The sequence below is a fragment of the Chionomys nivalis genome, chromosome 26, assembly GCF_950005125.1.
Source record: "Chionomys nivalis chromosome 26, mChiNiv1.1, whole genome shotgun sequence".
Lineage (NCBI taxonomy): Eukaryota > Metazoa > Chordata > Mammalia > Rodentia > Cricetidae > Chionomys > Chionomys nivalis.
The window spans coordinates 20,585,623-20,604,468 of NC_080111.1; the positions used below are offsets into that span (position 1 = coordinate 20,585,623).

An 18,846-nucleotide genomic window follows, 5' to 3' on the forward strand; every position below is an offset into this window, starting at 1 on the left:
TTTCATGAAAGACAGTTTTAAGACTGTTATCAATTCTCTGCAATTATTCTGAACAAAACCTGGAATAAATATAAAAGAACACACAACACCCACAATAACAGGGCCTCACCTGGAGTCCCCAGTGCAATTCTATGTATCCCAGGTCTGATAGAATATCCTCAACTCATAGTGCTTGCTCTGTGCTATGACTGGCACACTTTCTGTCCTTGCAATGTTAAGCCAGTGATCTAGTAACATATCACACGGTCTCCATGAGTATTCTTCCAAGACAACACTCTAGTTCCTCAATGGCTAGCCAACCCTTTGCCTCTGCTGTAATGAAGCTTTCTCCTTTTCCCCTCCAATCAGCCCCGTTCCTTTGGATTCCTCTGCTTACTTTGTTCCTTGCCAAAGTAACTGCTAACACGATGAAGACACCTAAAAGATATTCTGGCATACCTCCCACCTCCATAGCATCTTGGGCAACCAGTTTAAGGCAGAAATTGTTATAGGACTCTCACTGGGTTCATTTGAAACAATGGAGCAATTTATACAATGACGAGGGCAAGCTACAAAAGGTGCTTAAGAACTAAGGGAAAGAGCAGAAAAATGGAAAACAATACAGTGGTAACTACAGTGAAGAAGAAATGTGTTTACAGGGGACACGTGATAGAGTTGTATTAATACTGTGTTTCTGATGTTTACATTGTATCTATAGTCAAAAGGCACAATAAGGGAATTTGGATCTTTGTTTTCCTCTTGAGAAACAATACCAGTCTATTTTGTTCTCTTCCCAACAGATAGAGAGAGCAGAGGAGGGGCAGATGCAAGTTTTGTTGTAAAAAAAAAAAAATCTATGAGTTACAATGTTATGTTTCCTCATCAGCATATATTGTTGAACAGTTAAATAAAACCATCTGACATGTTTATTATTTTATGTATGAATTTTTCAAGAATCTCTCGATCTGTTTTTTTTTGTCCTGATTTTTTCATATATTTTGGTCATGATTTTCATGTCCCCCAAGTTCTTACTAGTTTTCGCCACCTCCCTACCTACCAAACTTAATGCTCTCTCTCTTTTAACAAACACACAAAAATTAAAAGTCAAAAAGAATCACTTAGTCAAATGTGTGCAAATGCTTAATGCACAACATTCCTCTTATTTCTGACTGAAAAACAGATCTCCGAGGATGATTCTTCCCATTGACTGAAATTTCCCACTATGACCATCATCCCACCATCTACACTGAAGTCCTGGTAGCAGTCACAATACAAGAAATCATGCAAAATTTGTCTGTCTTTGCTTGAATGATTTTGCTTAGAGTAATATTTTCCAACCTCATTCATGGAGTTACAAATGAAAATATTTTCTTGCAATTCAGTTGCCAGGAACTGCTGGAAAGTCCCATTGCCAAGCTTTCTGATCCTTAGGCGTCCTTCCTTTTATTTTTTTAATGTTAATGTTTTTGGTTTAAAAAGAATTGTATCAAATTTTTTCTCCCTTTACCCCCTCGAACCCCTCTCAGATACTCTTTGAATTTCTCTTATGCTCCCTGCCTCAAGTTATGTGTATGTAACAATAATAATCAAAGTGGAAGAGACATTCTGTTTTTAAGTGTTTTTAGGTCTGCCCACTGTTTTTAAGGTCTGGATTACTTCAGCCAGTAATCCATTCTCATTTCATTCCTCTTTCTTAAAATTGTTCTCATTGTCAAGAGATCTTGGGCCATTTTTACTTTACCTTGTTCTTAACAAAGTGTAATTTTGCTGTCCACCTAATAATTATCATAGGAAAATTAAAAAAAAAACAGAATTCCTAAGATTATCTTAAGGCTTAATTAAATTTGAGAAAAACTTACTTTTTTATTAATAAAACTCTGTTTAAAATGAGTACTGAGTTGTCAATCAAAGCAAAGCAAGGACTAAGAAGGCCCTGTGGAGCGGGAGGGGAAGGTGAACTATTCAGGAAGAGCTGTATGTACAGGTAGGAGAGGTGGCTGTGCAGAGGATGCAATGCCATCCAGATTCTGCAGCTGTCTTCTTGGGTTCCCTAATGTGGAGAGCCTGACGCTGTCCAGTGATAAACGCAGCACACTAGTTTTATAAAGTTATATATTAGAAAAACGAAAGCGAAAGCCAAAAGAGCGCTTAAAATTATGTGTTTGCTTGCTCATTTTCCATGAACAAATAAAAACGTGCTGTTTGAAGGGTATAAAATATCTCTCTACCTGCTTAAATTTTGACTCCATTTATTTTCTATCAATCATGAGATTTGGTCATCATTTAGGAGTTACAGAGTAAAACCCATGCTCCCCCAAGACCCACAAATTTGAGGATGTTTTGTGTTATAATGAGTGTTGGTTGTATTAAGATGTCAGGTGCTCTTCATGGACTATTGGAAAATTCTTCCACTTATGTGAAAGAACTTGACAGCTATTCTTTTAGATATAGATTTGTTTGGCTAAGTGATAAAAATTTCTTTAACTGAAATTAATGGGTGAGACTCTGCCAGTTCTCAAAATATTATAAATAGCTCATCAATTAGTAGTATTTAAACTGGAATTTTAAAGGTGATTAAGTGAGAGATGTGAACCCGGTTAATTATAAAACAGTTCTAAGTACTTAAACAACTTACACTATCTGTCAAGAGCTACGAAATATCTTCCACATGTATCTATGGGAATCTATTTGAGTTACTGCCTTAAAATTAGGAAACAGCCATATGAGGCTCTAAAGAATCTTAAAGTTGTTGGCAACTACGGAAAGTCAAAGCTTTCGTCCAGGTCAAGAACCGCACATAACCATCAGGCAAAGTGATCAATACCATAATTTATTATAGAAATATCACTTATTTTCCATGTGTCATGGGCTATAAAAGAATAATGTATTAATGGTTCTTAAGAATTTCACAGTCTGAAGATAGAAATATGAAATAAATAGAAAGATATTAATCTAAAATAGTGCATAAGTAAGAGTAAGGGACAGAAATAAATTTTTGGAGGACCGGGGATGTGATGTTATAGTTTTGGAGAATGCAGGAGGTCAGATTTTAGGAAGTAACACGGGAGCTGTGCTTCAAACCATACTGAGCACAAAGCTGAGGAACTAAATACTCCTATACACATTGAAGTATTGTTACTTGGAAAAAGTAGCACACATGTTTCCATTCTGAGTTGCTGCATTAATGCTGTTAACCTCAGATTTAATTATTCAGGAAATACTCATTGGTACTTACTATGTGAAATTAACCATTTTAAAGGATATACTTAGCATCCTAAATTAAAACTGCTAAAATATAAATTACTTTTTGGAAAGATGAAAACTTAATCAAATATCAAATAGCCCATGAAAAACACACATCTTAAAATATCATAATATATGAAAGGAGCATATCAGAAAAGTCACGGGAAATTGTGTAATTTCAAAGCAGCTTAAACTAAAAAGTCTGATTGGTTTGTTCCCACAAATAATAGAATTGTGGGACAATCAGTTCCATCTCAGGTGTTCTTCCTGTATACCTCCATTTTTTAAAAATGTACTGTATGTCACCATATGAACTCCTTTCTGGCTTCAAGAATAGTGGTATTTGGCTGTTCTAGAGTGTTTATACTCTCTACTTTATCAACCCAAACTTTCACTATTCAAAATTCATACCTAGTCCATGTTTTATAATAAGCTAATTCAAATGTCAAACACTCCTCTCTACTACCATTCACATAAGAAAGGACATTTTGAGCCTCCACAAAAAGTATATGCTAAAATAATTTCGCAAATGCCATATGTTTTTAAACAATGAAAATTTTTATCGAAGAGATGACTTGAATGTAGTGGCATGAATCAAGGCCATCCATGGGGATAGAGTTATTTCAAAGTACTCAAACCTAATCTTTTTATGAAAGAAAACTCAAAAGCTTTCCTTTGAATGCTCTTGTTGAGTAACTGACTTATTTTCCAAGAGACAGGTGTTCAGCTGCCTATCTTGGTCGGTACAGAAAACATTTCCTGATTTTATTATCAGAAGTGCTGTTGCCACTATACACACATGTGCTTCCCTTTGCTGTCATATGTTTCTGATTCGATGAAAAAAAATCACTTTCCTGAAATCCAGATACTTTCTCTTATGAGATAAACCTATCTTTTAATTCAACAATCAACACTTTTAGCTTCAAAAGTGATTTTCTCCAATCACTATTAAATAACTACACACCCATGACTAGGTTGTTTCCTGGGTTCTCAGACACTACGATTGGGAAATATTTTTACGGGACCTCTTAACTCATTAGATGTTACATCACTTGCTTGAGACTGACTGGGCCCAGCTTGTAATCTAGGTCTGGGAAAGCCTGGGCTTTCTGATCAAGTAGCAATCATCAAGGTAGCTCTGCCTTTGTTCATCTGCTTTATAATGTTCTTACCTTGGTACCAGGTATTTAAGTAATTATATCAATAATTGTGTCACAAGCCCTTGAAAGGATTAACTCCTTTATCAGAACAAAAATATGCAATTGAAATAAAGTAAAATACTTGAGCTTATTTCATCCTACCTCGGTCCTGAATGACAGGTGTGCACACTCCTGTGCACATTTACAAATCTGATACAGGGAGGAATGTTTGTGCAAAACATGACAGTGATTACATGGATTGCTCCTTTATAATATGTAATTGAATAAAATGAATGCTATTCTTCCTCACAAGTGTTTCTCCTGACAGTTGTTGTCACGGGACAGTGTTACATTTATGTAGGAGGAGCCAGGTAGAAATTGATTTTTACCAGAGAGCTCTTGATTGTTCCATACAGTTTTTTTTTTTTTTTGAGAGAGACTCCCAAATCCATTATTACTTAGAGGAATATGTGACAGAGTTTGGATTCTGAATGTCCTTTGGTGGTTACCATAAAGGACAAAGGTGAGGTACATAAGCCGAGAGAAGGGACACATGAGTGTTGGTAAAGAGGAATAGTATTACATAACCTGTCTAGATGTTCCCATTTGGATCTTCCTCGTGGTAGAAACTTAAACTTCTGTAAACACTGTGCTATAGACTTTTAAGAAGCCAGGCAGGATTAGGACTACACAGAGAAACATTGTGAAGACGAAGAAGAAGAAGAAGAAGGAGAAGGAGAAGGAGAAGGAGAAGGAGAAGGAGAAGGAGAAGGAGAAGAAGAAGAAGAAGAAGAAGAAGAAGAAGAAGAAGAAGAAGAAGAAGAAGAAGAAGAAGAAGAAGAAGAAGAAGAAGAAGAAGAAGAAGAAGGGGAGGGTGAGGAGGAGGGGGGAGCAGGAACAGGAGGAGGGAGAAGAGGAGGAGGAGGAAGAAGAAGAAGAGGAGGAGAAAGGAGGAAGAGGAGGAAGAGGTGGAGGAAGAAGAAGAAGAAGCAGTAGCAACATCCAGCATTCCTGGGAGCAAGAGAAACCTGGTCAGTAGGAACTATAGTTTCAGGTCATGAAGTAGGAGGGGGAAGTCAGATTTCAAAAGACTTACGGGCAACGGTACTGGTTTTGATTTCATGCAGTGTATTTTGGGAAGCAATTATAGAGTAAGGCTGTGTAGGTGAAGGCAGGGAAGCCAAGAGACCTGTTCAGGAAGAATCTATGTTATTTTCAAATTTACTAAACAGACATGACCACAGTGGATGCACAAAGGACAAGGGAGTAGCTATAGAATGGGCAAAAGATGCCATAGTTCAACAGAACAAAAGGAAACATTTCCCAGGGAAATAAACCAATGCAACGGAAGGAGCTCTTGTCAAACTATTTTCTTTTTAATTTTATTTCTAAGATTTCATTGTTCTTAATTAGTTTTTAGTTTAATAGCATTCTTTTTATTTCTATTATTTTTTAGACTATAATAAAATCTCACCATTTTCACCTTCCTTTTCTTACCTCAAGATCCTCCCATTATCCTTCCTTGTTCTCTTTCAAATTCCTGAACTCTCTTTTCATTAATTGCTATTATATTCCACTTTACTTTACAGATGCAAAGTCAAGTATAAAATAGTTAGTTAGCCTTTAAGTAAATTTATGTTTTTGTATTTTCTCTTTTCACTAAAATAATTACAACTTACCTTTCTTCTTCTTCTTCTTCTTCTTCTTCTTATTATTATTATTATTATTATTATTATTATTATTATTGAGACAGGGTTTCTCCGTAGCTTTTTGGTGCCTGTCCTGGAACTAGCTCTTGTAGACCAGGCTGGCCTCGAACTCACAGAGATCCGCCTGCTTCTGCCTCCCGAGTGCTGGGATTAAAGGCGTGCGCCACCACCGCCCGGCTTACCTTTCTTATTTTTGACTTCTGAAAAAAATAACTGTGGCTTTAAAAGTCAATATGTTAATATATTTTCTTTTTATTAGTTTTAAAAACTAGTACACAAAATAATGATTTTTATACATATTTTATATATGTTGCTATCAATGAGCTTTTTTCCAACTCCCCTTCTGCCCATTCCTCCTCATGGTGATCCTCCCCTAAATAACTACTTTCCATCTTCATGGAGAGCCTAATTTTTTGATACAACAGACATATTATTTACTTCCTTGCCTTTAAACCTAAGTAAAATAACAACAAAATATAATAAATACAAAAACCATAAATTTAACTGAATGGGAGGAGACCCCTTAGCATACAGCATATTCTGTCATATTTCTGGAAGGCAGTAAGACTTGAGGTGTTAAGGGAATATGAACTGGAAAGGAAGAAAATTCTCCTCTGAAATATATATAGAAATCATGGAATGAAAGGCTTGCTACCTGAATTTAATCTATATTTAATCAATAGAAACTATTTAAATGATTTAAAATCATTGTAGAATAAATAAAAAAATACAGTTTATTCTTGACTTACAAATATACTTTCAGTGTCATGTGTAACATATAAAAGTTCAGAAGTTCAAAGTACAGCTAACAATCTACGCATTACTAAAACACCATTTTTAGATCTATAGGCACACCCCAGTTTTTAACATGGTACTCTCATCTTTATCTTAAAGGTGTGGTAATGTAGATGCACTAGATCACATTCATGGCAATTAAGCTGTTAAACAGTGAATTCAGGATTTGATCCAGCAATTTGTAGCTCTAGAACCATGTCAGATACCACATTATGCCAGCTTATGAATGTCACTATTTTGATATTTGTGTCTAGAAACAGATAAGAGAGGTTGTGTGACAGGGATTGGGGTAGACAAATAGGAACTAAAGACTATACTCTTTTTCTTACAGATTTCATATTTTAATTTTTAATTAATTTAGTTATTGCAAACTAATTTTTAAACGTTTATGAATATCAGTTAAATTTAAACATATGCTTAAAATTTAACAGAACATTTTAAACCCAGAAATCAAAAATGATTAACCAATAGTAGTAAGTGGCTTTTTCCAGGTTGTACTAACATGCAGCATGCTGGAGGGATTGTTTACTCAGTATTACTATTAAAAGACCATGAAGGCTAAATACTATTTAAATTTGCCTTTTGAAGTGCAGAATTATTCTCCATATATTAACAGACTTACATTTTCAAGCTTTAAAAGTTTCTATGTCAATTCTCATATTATTTGCAAGTATGTCAAGGATGAAAATTTCAGACCTAAAAAAATGAAACAAAAATAATGGAATCTATACAATTCAAACTGTTGTAAGATTTTTGTCTTTTGTTCTGTCTGGATTTAGATTCTGAGAACACAACTAAAGAGAATAGTCACCTTCATCAGGCGATGAAAGAAGACAGAGACAGAGACCAACATTGGAGCACTGGACTGAAGTCTCATGATCCAAAGGAGGAGCAGAAGGAGAGTGAGCACGAGCAAGGAACTCAGGACTGCGAGGGGTGCACCCACACACTGAGGCAATGGGGATGTTCTATCGGGAACTCACCAAGGCCAGCTGGCCGGGGACTGAAAAAGCATGGGACAAAACCGGTCTCGCTGAACATAATGGACAATGAGGACTACTGAGAACTGAAGAACAATGGCAATGGGTTCTTGATCCTATTGCACGTAATGGCTTTGTGGGAGCCCAGGTAGTTTGGATGCTCACCTTAATAGACCTGGATGGAGGTGGGTGGTCCTTGGACCTCCCACAGGGCAGAGAAACCTGCTTGCTCTTTGGGCTGAGGAGGAAGGAAGACTTGATTGGGGGAGGGGGAGGGAATGGGAGGTGGTGGCGGGGAAGAGGCAGAAATCTTTAATAATTAAATAAATTAATTAATAAAAAAAAAAGAGAATAGTCCATTATGCAATATGCTTAACACTAGGAATAAAGGGCCTTACTGTTTAGAGGACTTAGAGTCCCAGGAAGAGAGAATAAGATTACATAATAGCGAAAACAATCATCTATATTTAAACAAGAATTATATACTTATGACCCATGTCCTCCTCTGAGTATGTGTTTTATTAAAATTAGTAAAGACTGGTAAATACAATCAAAATGGAACTTTAGAACTTATACCTTATCAAAGATCAAATAAACCTAAGCTTCAACAAAACAAAACTCAGGCATGATATTTAATATATAATTAAATGAACACAAACAATCACAAAAACATCGCAATGGCTAACATTTAAGACTGAGCTGGCCAAGGAATTGCCCATGTTAATCTGAAGAGAAAAGTCCCAGTGTGTGGAGTAAAAGCATGTAGAAAACAAGAACAGAGAAGTCCAACAAAACAGAAGCTGTGGGAAATCTGGCTCAGGAGTTCATTTTTTTTTTTTACTGTTTTCATAATTTATAAAAGAACATAGGACAGATGGCAAAGACATATTATAAAATTTTTTTATTGAAGGACTGTTATCCAGGTATTTGTTACACGAAATATTTCAATCAGACATTATAGTAATTTGGAATCTGTTTTCAGGTTTATGTACTGCTGTCTTCTGAAGGTAGACCTGTGTGAAAAAGGGTTTGGAACAATTCATCAAGATGAAGTCTCAATCCGGAATATCTCTATGCCCCAATACAAGAGCACCCACATATGAAAAAAAAAAAAAAAAAAAAACACCACACACACATTACTAAAGCTTAACTTGCACATCAAACCCCACACCCTAGTAGGATATTTCAACACACCTCTCTCACCAATGAGCAGATCAACCAGACAGAATCTCAACAGAGAAATAAGAGAACTAATAGATGTAATGAATCAAATGGATTTAACAGACATCTATAGAACATTCCACCCAAACAAAAAAGAATATACCTTTTTCTCTGCAGTTCATGGAAGCTTTTCTAAAATTGATCACATACTCTGTAACAAAACAAACATCCAAAGATACAAAAAAATTGGAGAAACCCTGTGTCTTATCACATCACCATGTAGTAAACAACATTCAACAACAACACTACTCCAAGAAAACCTACAAACTTATGGAAACTGGACAGTCAATTACTGAACCACCCCTGGGTAAAGGAATAAAGAAAGAAAGAAATTAAAATCTTCCTTGAAATCAGTGAGAATGAAGGACAAACATATCCAAACCTATGGGACACTATGAAATCAGTGCTAAGAGAAAAGCTCATAGCACTAAGTGCCCACATAAAGAAAACGAAGAAAGGGAGAAAGCTCACATTAGTGACCTAACAGCACACCTGAAAGCTCTAGAAAAAAATGAAGCAGACTCACCCAGGAGGAGTAGAAGACAGGAAATAATCAAATTGAGGGCTGAAATCAACAAAATAGAAACACAGAAAACAATCCAAAGAATCATAAAACAAGGAGCTGGTTCTTGGAGAAAATCAACAAGTTTGACAAACCCTTATCCAAACTAATCAAAAAGCAGAGAGGGAACATCCAAATTAACAAAATCAGAAATGAAAAGGGGGACATAACAAGGGACACTGAGGAAATCATTAGGTTCTACTACAAAAACCTGTACTCCACAAAATAGGAAAATATTAAAGAAATGGACAATTTTTTAGATAGATACCATCTACCAAAATTAAATCATGACCAGGTGAGGAATTTAAACAGACATATAAGCCGCAAGGAGATAGAAGCTGTCATCAAAAACCTCCCAACCAAAAAAAGCCCGAATGGTTTTAGTACAGAATTCTACCAGAACTTTCAAGAAGAGCTAATACCTATACTCCTCAAAGTGTTCCACATTATAAAAACAGGAGGGTCATTACCAAACTCTTTTTATGAGGCTACAGTTACCATGATACCAAAAACACACAAAGACTCAATCAAGAATAAGAATTACAGACCAATCTCACTCATGAACATCAATGCAAAAACTTTCAATAAAATAATGGCAAACCAAATCCAAGAACACATAAAAAAAATCATTCATCATGATCAAGTAGACTTCATCCCAGAGATGCAGGGCTGGTTCAACATATGAAAATCTATCAGTGTAATCCATCACATAAATAAACTGAAAGAAAAAAAACATGATTATTTTATTGGATGGTGGAAAAGCATTTGACAAAACTCAAAACCTCTTCATGATAAAGATCTTGGAGAGATTAGGGATACAAGGATCATATCTAAATATAATAAAAGCAATATACAGCAAGCTGACAGCTAACATCAAATTAAATGGAGAGAAATTCAACACGATTCCACTAAAATCAGAAATAAGACAAGACTCTCCACTCTCTCCATATCTCTTCAATATAGTGCCTGAAGTTCTAGCAATAGCAGTAAGACAATGTAAGGAGATCAAGGAGATTCAAAGTGAAAAGGAAGAAGTTAAATTTTTGTTATTTGCAGATGATATGATAGAGTGCATAAGTGACCCTAAAAACTCTACCATAGAACTCCTACAGCTGATAAGTAGCTTCAGGGATGTGGCAAAATACAAGATGAACTAAAAAAAAAAAATCAGTAGCCCTCCTATAAACAAAGTATAAAGAAACAGAGAGGGAAATCAGAGAAGCATCACCTTTCACGATAGCCACAAATCACATAAAATATCTTGGGGTAACACTAACCATGGAAGTGAAATACCTATTTGACCAGAACTTTAAGTCTTTGAAGAAAGAAATTGAAGAAAATACCAGAAAATGGAAAGATCTCCCATGCTCTTGGATAGGAAGGATCAACATAGTAAAAATGGCAATCTTGCCAAAAGCAATCTATGGATTCAATGAAATCCCCATCAAAATCCAAACACAATTCTTCACAGACCTTGAAAGAATAATAATTAACTTTATATGGAAAAACAAAAAATCCAGAATAGCCAAAACAATTCTGTACAATGAAGGAACTGTTGGTGGCATCACCATCTCTGACATCAAGCTCTATTACAGAACTACAATAATGAAAACAGCTTGGTATTGGCATATAAACAGAGACATTGACCAATGGAATCGAATTGAAGACCCGGATATTAATGCACACACCTATAAACATCTGATTTTTGACAAAGAAGCTAGAATTATACAGTGGAAAAAAAAACTAAACATCTTCAACAAATGGTGCTGGTATAACTGTATGTCAAACTGTAGAGGAATGAAAATAGATTCATATCTATCGCCATGAACAAACTTCAAGTCCAAATGGATTAAAGACCTCACTATAAATCCAACCACACTGAACCTGATATAGGAGTAAGTAGGAAGTAGCCTTCAATGCATGGGCATAGGAGATAACTTTCTAAATAAAGCCCCAGTAGCACAGACAATAAGAGCAACAATGAATAAATGGGCCCTCCTGAAACTGAGAAGCTTCTGTGAACACAGTCAATAAGACAAAAAGGCAGCCTACTGAATGGGAAGAATATCTTCACCAACCCTACATCAGACAAAGGATCGATCTCCAAAATAAATAAATAAAATTCATAGAAAACAGCTTTGCATAGTAGCCATTTTGATGAGCATTTATTAATTTTCCCCAGACATTTCTAATTAAATTATATATGCATTTCTTAGAGTATTGTAGCTTACAACTTTATGTGTAACTAGTTTTATACAAACTACTGGGCAGCAACAGTCATCAGTCATATTTCCCATATTCAGGAGTTAACAATGGTGAAGTTCCAAATGAATCTGCCTCAGTGTCTGTTATTCAGTGAATTTGGAACAGAATTTTTAATGGAACAAAGCCTAGCCTTGGGATCTTCACCGTGGCTCTCAAGTGCACGCCACTAGTCAGGAGAGCTTTCAATGTGAATTGATTTTAGATGCTTGCCATTCCTATCTAAAAATGTTGTTCTGCATCGTAGAGTGGAAACACTGGAGTGAAAGGCTGTTGAGGAGCACAGGTGAAGAGGGCACACTTCCATCAGGTATCCTTGTATCGATTTGAGCTTGCAAAATAACAACAGCACAAGAGCTGTCTGGTTTGAACTCTGGCTTCAGTTTACCAGCTTCCTAATACAGTACAAAGAGATGTCTTTAGTAATTCAAGCCCAATACTCAAAAGTGTACTATTAACTCTGTTTCCTTTATTGGTACAATCAATAATAATTAGTTTCATAGCAAAATGAAACTAATAATGCATTTTGTATTTCATGGACTTCAACATGTTTTTCTAATTCGCAGTAAGAACTATGAATACAAAACCCATATAAAATTTTAAGTATGAAACAAAAGGAAAATAGCATTAATTTAAAATATTTTTATAGCTAATATAAGAATCTCAATTTCAGTTTATTTTTCAGTATATATTTAGTAATAAATTATGATTAAAATTTTACTATATACTTGTCCAAAAATATTTTAGCATTTTACTCCTTTGTTGGATTAAAAAAACAAATTTGGTTCTCTATTAAGACTAGTCTCATGTGCATGATTATTATGAATTAATTATACATTTCCATAATGTTAAAGACAAATACAATTTTGTCTACATTTATTTGGCGTATGTGTGTGTATTTGTGAATGAGTGTATATGTGAGGTGTGTACAATGGATAAATGTGCTACCCCGATGTGTATGGCTGTCAAGTCTAGAGAACTTTAGATGTCCAATGCTCTCCATCTCATTCCCGGAACACAGGTTATTTGTTTAAACCTAAATCTGGAACTTGCAGTTTATCAGTCAGACTGGTTAGTCAGCAAGTTCCAGCCATCCTCTTGTCTCTGTCTACTTCGGCACTGGGATATGAGGATACAGGGTTTCACCAAGCTTTGATGTGCATAGTGGAGATCTGAATTCAAGTTCTCATGCTTGGACAGTAAGAGCTCCTACAAACTGATCCATATTACTATGCCCTCAACCGTATATAAACACTAGAGAGTTTGCATGAAACATTAAAAAGTGAACAACTAATCAAAAATGATTATATATGTTACTTGATACATAGAAACAACCAAAATCTGAAAATTAAATAAATGCTTTACATTCACTTAGACTAGGTCTGAATATGTGTACTTTATGAATAAAAAGATTTAAAATACATGAGGTAGGAAATTGGATAGATGGTTCAGCAATTAAGAGTACCTGTTGTTCTTGCAGATGTCCTGAGTTATGTTCCCAACACTCAAATCTGGTAGCTCACATCTGCCCAAAGCTACAGCTACAGGTGAACAGAAGCCTTCTTCTAGCCTTCAAGTGACATCCTCGACATCCTCACATACATAGAAAACACTCACATGGACACAAAAACATAAATAAAATTAAAGATGAATCTATAAATACGTGCAGTAAGAGACTCAAGTAGCAATATTCATTTGATGAAAAATTATTAGCAAAACGAAAACCACTTAAATTTTTTTTAATTTATTTATTTATTTATTAAAGATTTCTGCCTCCTCCTCGCCACCCCCTCCCATTTCCCTCCCCCTCCCCCAATCAAGTCCCCCTCCATCGTCAGCCTGAAGAGCAATCAGGGTTCCCTGCCCTGTGGGAAGTCCAAGGACCACCCACCTCCATTCCGGTCTAGTAAGGTGAGCATCCAAACTGCCTAGGCTCCCACAAAGCCAGTACGTGCAGTAGGATCAAAAACCCATTGGCATTGTTCTTGAGTTCTCAGTAGTCCTCATTGTCCGCTATTTTCAGCGAGTCCCGTTTTATCCCATGCTTTTTCAGACCCAGGCCAGCTGGCCTTGGTGAGTTCCCGACAGAACATCCCCATTGTCTCAGTGTGTGGGTGCACCCCTCGCGGTCCTGAGTTCCTTGCTTGTGCTCTCTTTCCTTCTGCTCCTGATTTGGACCTTGAGATTTCAGTCCAGTGCTCCAATGTGGGTCTCTGTCTCTGTTTCCTTTCATCGCCTGATGAAGTTTAATATTCAGGAGGATGACTATATGTTTTTCTTTGGGTTCACTTTCTTATTTAGCTTCTCTAGGATCACGAATTATAGGCTCAATGTCCTTTATTTATGGCTAGAAACCAAATATGAGTGAGTACATCCCATGCTCCTCTTTTTGGGCCTGGCTTACCTCACTCAGGGTAGTGTTTTCTATTTCCGTCCATTTGCACGCAAAATTCAAGAAGTCATTGTTTTTTACTGCTGAGTAGTACTCTAATATGTATATATTCCATACTTTTTTCATCCATTCTTCCATTGAAGGGCATCTAGGTTGTTTCCAGGTTCTGGCTATTACAAACAATGCTGCTATGAACATAGTTGAGCATATACTTTTGTTGTATGATAGGGCATCTCTTGGGTATATTCCCAAGAGTGGCATTGCTGGGTCCAGAGGTAGATTGATCCCGAATTTCCTGAGAAACCGCCACACTGATTTTCAAAGTGGTTGCACAAGTTTGCATTCCCACCAGCAATGGATGAGTGTACCCCTTTCTCCACAACCTCTCCAGCAAAGGCTATCATTGGTGTTTTTTATTTTAGCCATTCTGACAGGAGTAAGATGCATACAAGTTTTAAGATCTGGATAAAAAGCACTTAATCAAATAAATATTAGGTGCACAAAAGTTTAATGCTAGGGGCTGCTGTTGTTAAAATACTCGATGCAATAACATTTCTAACATGCTTAGCTGTATGTTACTAAGTTTATATATCCTACTCTATTCAGTTCAATTTTAACTGTATGTGATACACAGGTAGCTACATGCTGTGTTGAGATTTTGGAGATGAAGATAGATTTTTACACAGAAGAATTTACATTAAATCCTCGAAGTTGGTTTGTCTTTCAACCTCACTGTGTACAATCTTCATTTGTCTAGAATTAATTGCTCCATTTCCTAGTGTCATTTGATATTTGTCAGTACGTTTCCCCACTAAGGAGTTAGCCATCCATTTTATGTATGTATATGTACATACAAATGCACACACACGTGCACATGTGTATGCACGCGCACACACACATACGTTTCGTCAATTATTTGTTTGCTATTGTTATTTTGGGACAAGACCTCAAGTATCCCTGACTGGCCTCTGGCTCCCATAAGGATGAGCTTGAGCTTCTAATCCTGCCTCTACTTCTAAAGCTCAAGGGTTACAGCTGTGCACCATTGTGCTGTTTGGTGATAGGGATCAAGATCATGGTGATGTGAGTTTGCTGTGGTATACAACGGTCCCTAGAGATAAGATATTTGAGTTGAGATGCTGAATAAGAGGTGGAGAAAAACTATGAAGCAAACACATGAGGAAGTTACAGAGGTGAGAAGTGCCAGGAAGAGGACAGAGGCAGAATGTAGTCTAGAATTCTCCAGGAAGCCAGAAAACCATGAGAGATGACGTGAGCATCAGAAGAGAGGTCTTCCATTCTGAGCCTCTGAGGCTCATTTTTACTGAACTCTTTCTGAGAGTCATGAACTGTGTGTGCCTCTGTTGACCACTAGTGTCAAGGTGCATTTAAATCTGTTTTTGTGTGCTTAGAACTTTTTGTAAGTTATCTCAGATTCCATGTGGATATAGGTGTTGGACATTTGTACGTCATTTATAGGCAGACTTTTCTGACCCATCAGCACAGAGACATATTATTTATAAATGTTTAGTCAATAGCTTAAATTTGTTTGTAGTGTTAATTAACGTAAATTAACCACTTCTGTTAATCTATGTGCTACTCTGAGGATTATCTACATCTGGTATGTACTTCCCATTCTGCTTGTTCTTTATCTTATGGCATCACCTCCAACATTCCGCCTTCCCTTTCCCAGCATTCTCTTGGTCTGGTTCTCCTGCCTAACTTTATCCTGCCTAGTCGTAGGCCAATCAGCTTTTTATTAACAGTGAGAGTAATACATATTTACAGTGTATAAAGATTGTTCCACAGGAAAGAAGCAGAAAATTTAAAAATCTTGATTACGGAGATATCTGAACAGTGGCTGATGCTGTAGGCATTACTGTAAAGAGAGGAACAATCAGCCGAGGTGAGTAGGTATTACTGTAGTAGGACATGGATCTTTTGGTGATATGCCCAGGACTGGGAGATTTGTTCTTAGTTTGGGGAGAACCTCAAATGAGTTATAGATTTCTATAGTATCTATGTTAGTGTGCACTCTCATCGGTAGTGGGTGTGCTCCCCTTTCTCCTCTTCCACACCTAGACTGTTACTATTTACACTCTTGAGAACAGGCTAAAATGCAATGTCATCCAGATGAGTGCTGAATAGTTTTAGCCTGAATCTGGAGCATTTAGTCCAAGTCTGCCCCCAATGAATATTGAGTCAATAAAATCAGTCACTTAATTTTTGTTCTGTTTTGAGACAGTCATTTGGTTGTAGCCCCAGTTGAATTTAAACTTACTGCCTTCACTCATGCTTGAATTGTATTTGTGTGTTTCCATGCCTGGATTCTATTCTTAATTTTTAAAATGGTACATATTTATATTTTCACAAGAGATTAAATAATATGTAATGTCCCAGGCTATAAAATTTGTCGGCAACAATTTTCACAAATAGAATATAATTTGTCGATTAAGAAATAAGCTTTGGATCAATTCAGAAACACAAACAGAAGCTGGGAAAGAATGTTAAAAAAGAGAAAGTATAAGAAGAAGGATAGTGTAAGCCTAGAAATTAATAAACTAGACATCTGCATTTAGAATGCACATAAGGAAAAAGAAGTCCCAGGAGTGGACTGAGAAAGAACAGCTAAGAAACTGCAATGAACTTTACAAGAAGAGCAATGTATAAAACGCACTGTAACAGCTACACATCTCAATTCTAGAGCTTAATTGTGAATTTTAAGTCTGTCCTTCACTTCCCTGTGTTTCTCTGAAAGAAAAGAGAAAATAGTGCTTTGTATTATTGCTCTGATAAATTACCTGAACACATCAAAATAATTTTATAAACAGGAAGATCTTACAGAATGAAAGCAATCAATGTTACAAACCCAGGCCCTGTGTCTGATTTAAAAGCCAGTGGGACATCTGCTTGGCTCATACCATAATTGGCTACCAGCCTGTTGTTTTGCTAGAAGAGGGACCTTATGTCCTGTGGATATTATTTGCTCTTAGTCCAGGGGGACCTAAGTTTCCATTAGATTACAAGCTCTATGCACATCCAAATGTGTGTAAAGCTCTTGCAGCATTTTTAAAAATTTATTCTTGGTGTTTTTCAAGTACTGGGTTTTTTGACTTCCCTGTGGTTCTTGAACTGCAAGAATTATCTTCTTGGTTCTATCTTTAAAGGTGCCTTTTATCTTGCTATATTGTATTGTGAAGTCTTTCTATGAGAACAAAACTAAACAGTTCCACAATCCTCCTCAGTACTGATGAAGGGATATATACATATTCATGTATATAAGTTTATTATATATTTTATTGTATACTAATGTATTTATAATTATTAATTTGATGACTAAGTATTCTACAGCCAAGACCTGTGCTAAAAATATTTGTTTATAGGCTACAAATATCCTCTCATATATTTCAAATTATCCCTAGATTCCTTGTAATACTCTAGTACAAACAAAATATAAACTTCTAAATTATTTATAGAGATAATAAAAAGAAAATGTCTGTATACTTTTAATACAGATTAAAATTGTATTCAAATCATTTTCATGTGGTGTTGGCTTGGTCTGCAGTTGAAAAACTGAAGTCACCAAGGACTGATAACCTTATGTTTCAACATTACTGTTCACTTGTGTTCTTATCTGACTAAATTCAATTTATTTGCTTGTTCATTTATTCTCATTTTCATCCATAAAATAGTATTTCAGCATGTGAACTCTGTTAGCCACCATAGCTCGATGGATGTTCATGGTTACCTGAAGAGATTTCTACAATTCCATATAAGACTTTGTAATTAACCTTATACTTTCTCTCACATCATTGCACAAGCAAAACCCTACCGTGCCTTCAAAATTCATTTCTTAAAGAATAAAATCCATTCTTGAATCTACTTTTTACCCTCCATTCATCAGTAACTGCTTTTCAGCCTTTTCCCCATCCATTTCTGCCTCTCTGTATCCACCATCATTGCTCTTATAGGCTTTATCAATGAAACTCAGATTTCATTATGTATTTATCGGAGTACTTCAAATGCCTAAGTTATTTCAAACATTCTTCTTGTTCCTATGGTAGGAATAATCCCTACGGGTCCCGTGTCATCTCTTCTTACTCCTTCTTGTTCTTTCCCATTCTGATTTTCCTTCTGCCTTTAATGTTTGCATCTTTCATCCTCTTTCCTCTTCATGGTTCACTGTTTTTACTGGCCCTTATTTTTAAATACTTCCCTAATTGTTTGCTCATTAATACCTATTTACTTTTATACCTAAGTTCCTTTCATTCCTGTGTAAACAAACACAAGATATCTGTTTGTAGATGTGCATTCACTGGATAGTAAAACAGATACACAAGCCTTAGCATCTAATTTATCACATAAAATGATACATTCATACGTACAGAATCTTAATATAGCTTGCTACTATGTCAATAAATAAAGGGCCACCCATTTCAAAAAGGAAAAATGTTTCTTCGGGCTTCACTGTGTTATACAAATTGTTGGTGAGGCTTTTGTAGTCAGTGAAGATGATAAAAGAAGAGAGGATTAAATAAAATATGAAGGTGATTAATAATTAAAT

The 18,846-nt window shown here is 36.0% G+C and overlaps 1 long non-coding RNA gene across 1 annotated transcript in view; it reads right to left on the bottom strand.

Annotated features, from left to right (window-relative positions):
- The window catches only part of LOC130867032 (uncharacterized), a 41,838-nt gene that overhangs the window by 10,983 nt on the left and 12,009 nt on the right, over nucleotides 1–18,846 (bottom strand). The window lies entirely within an intron of this gene.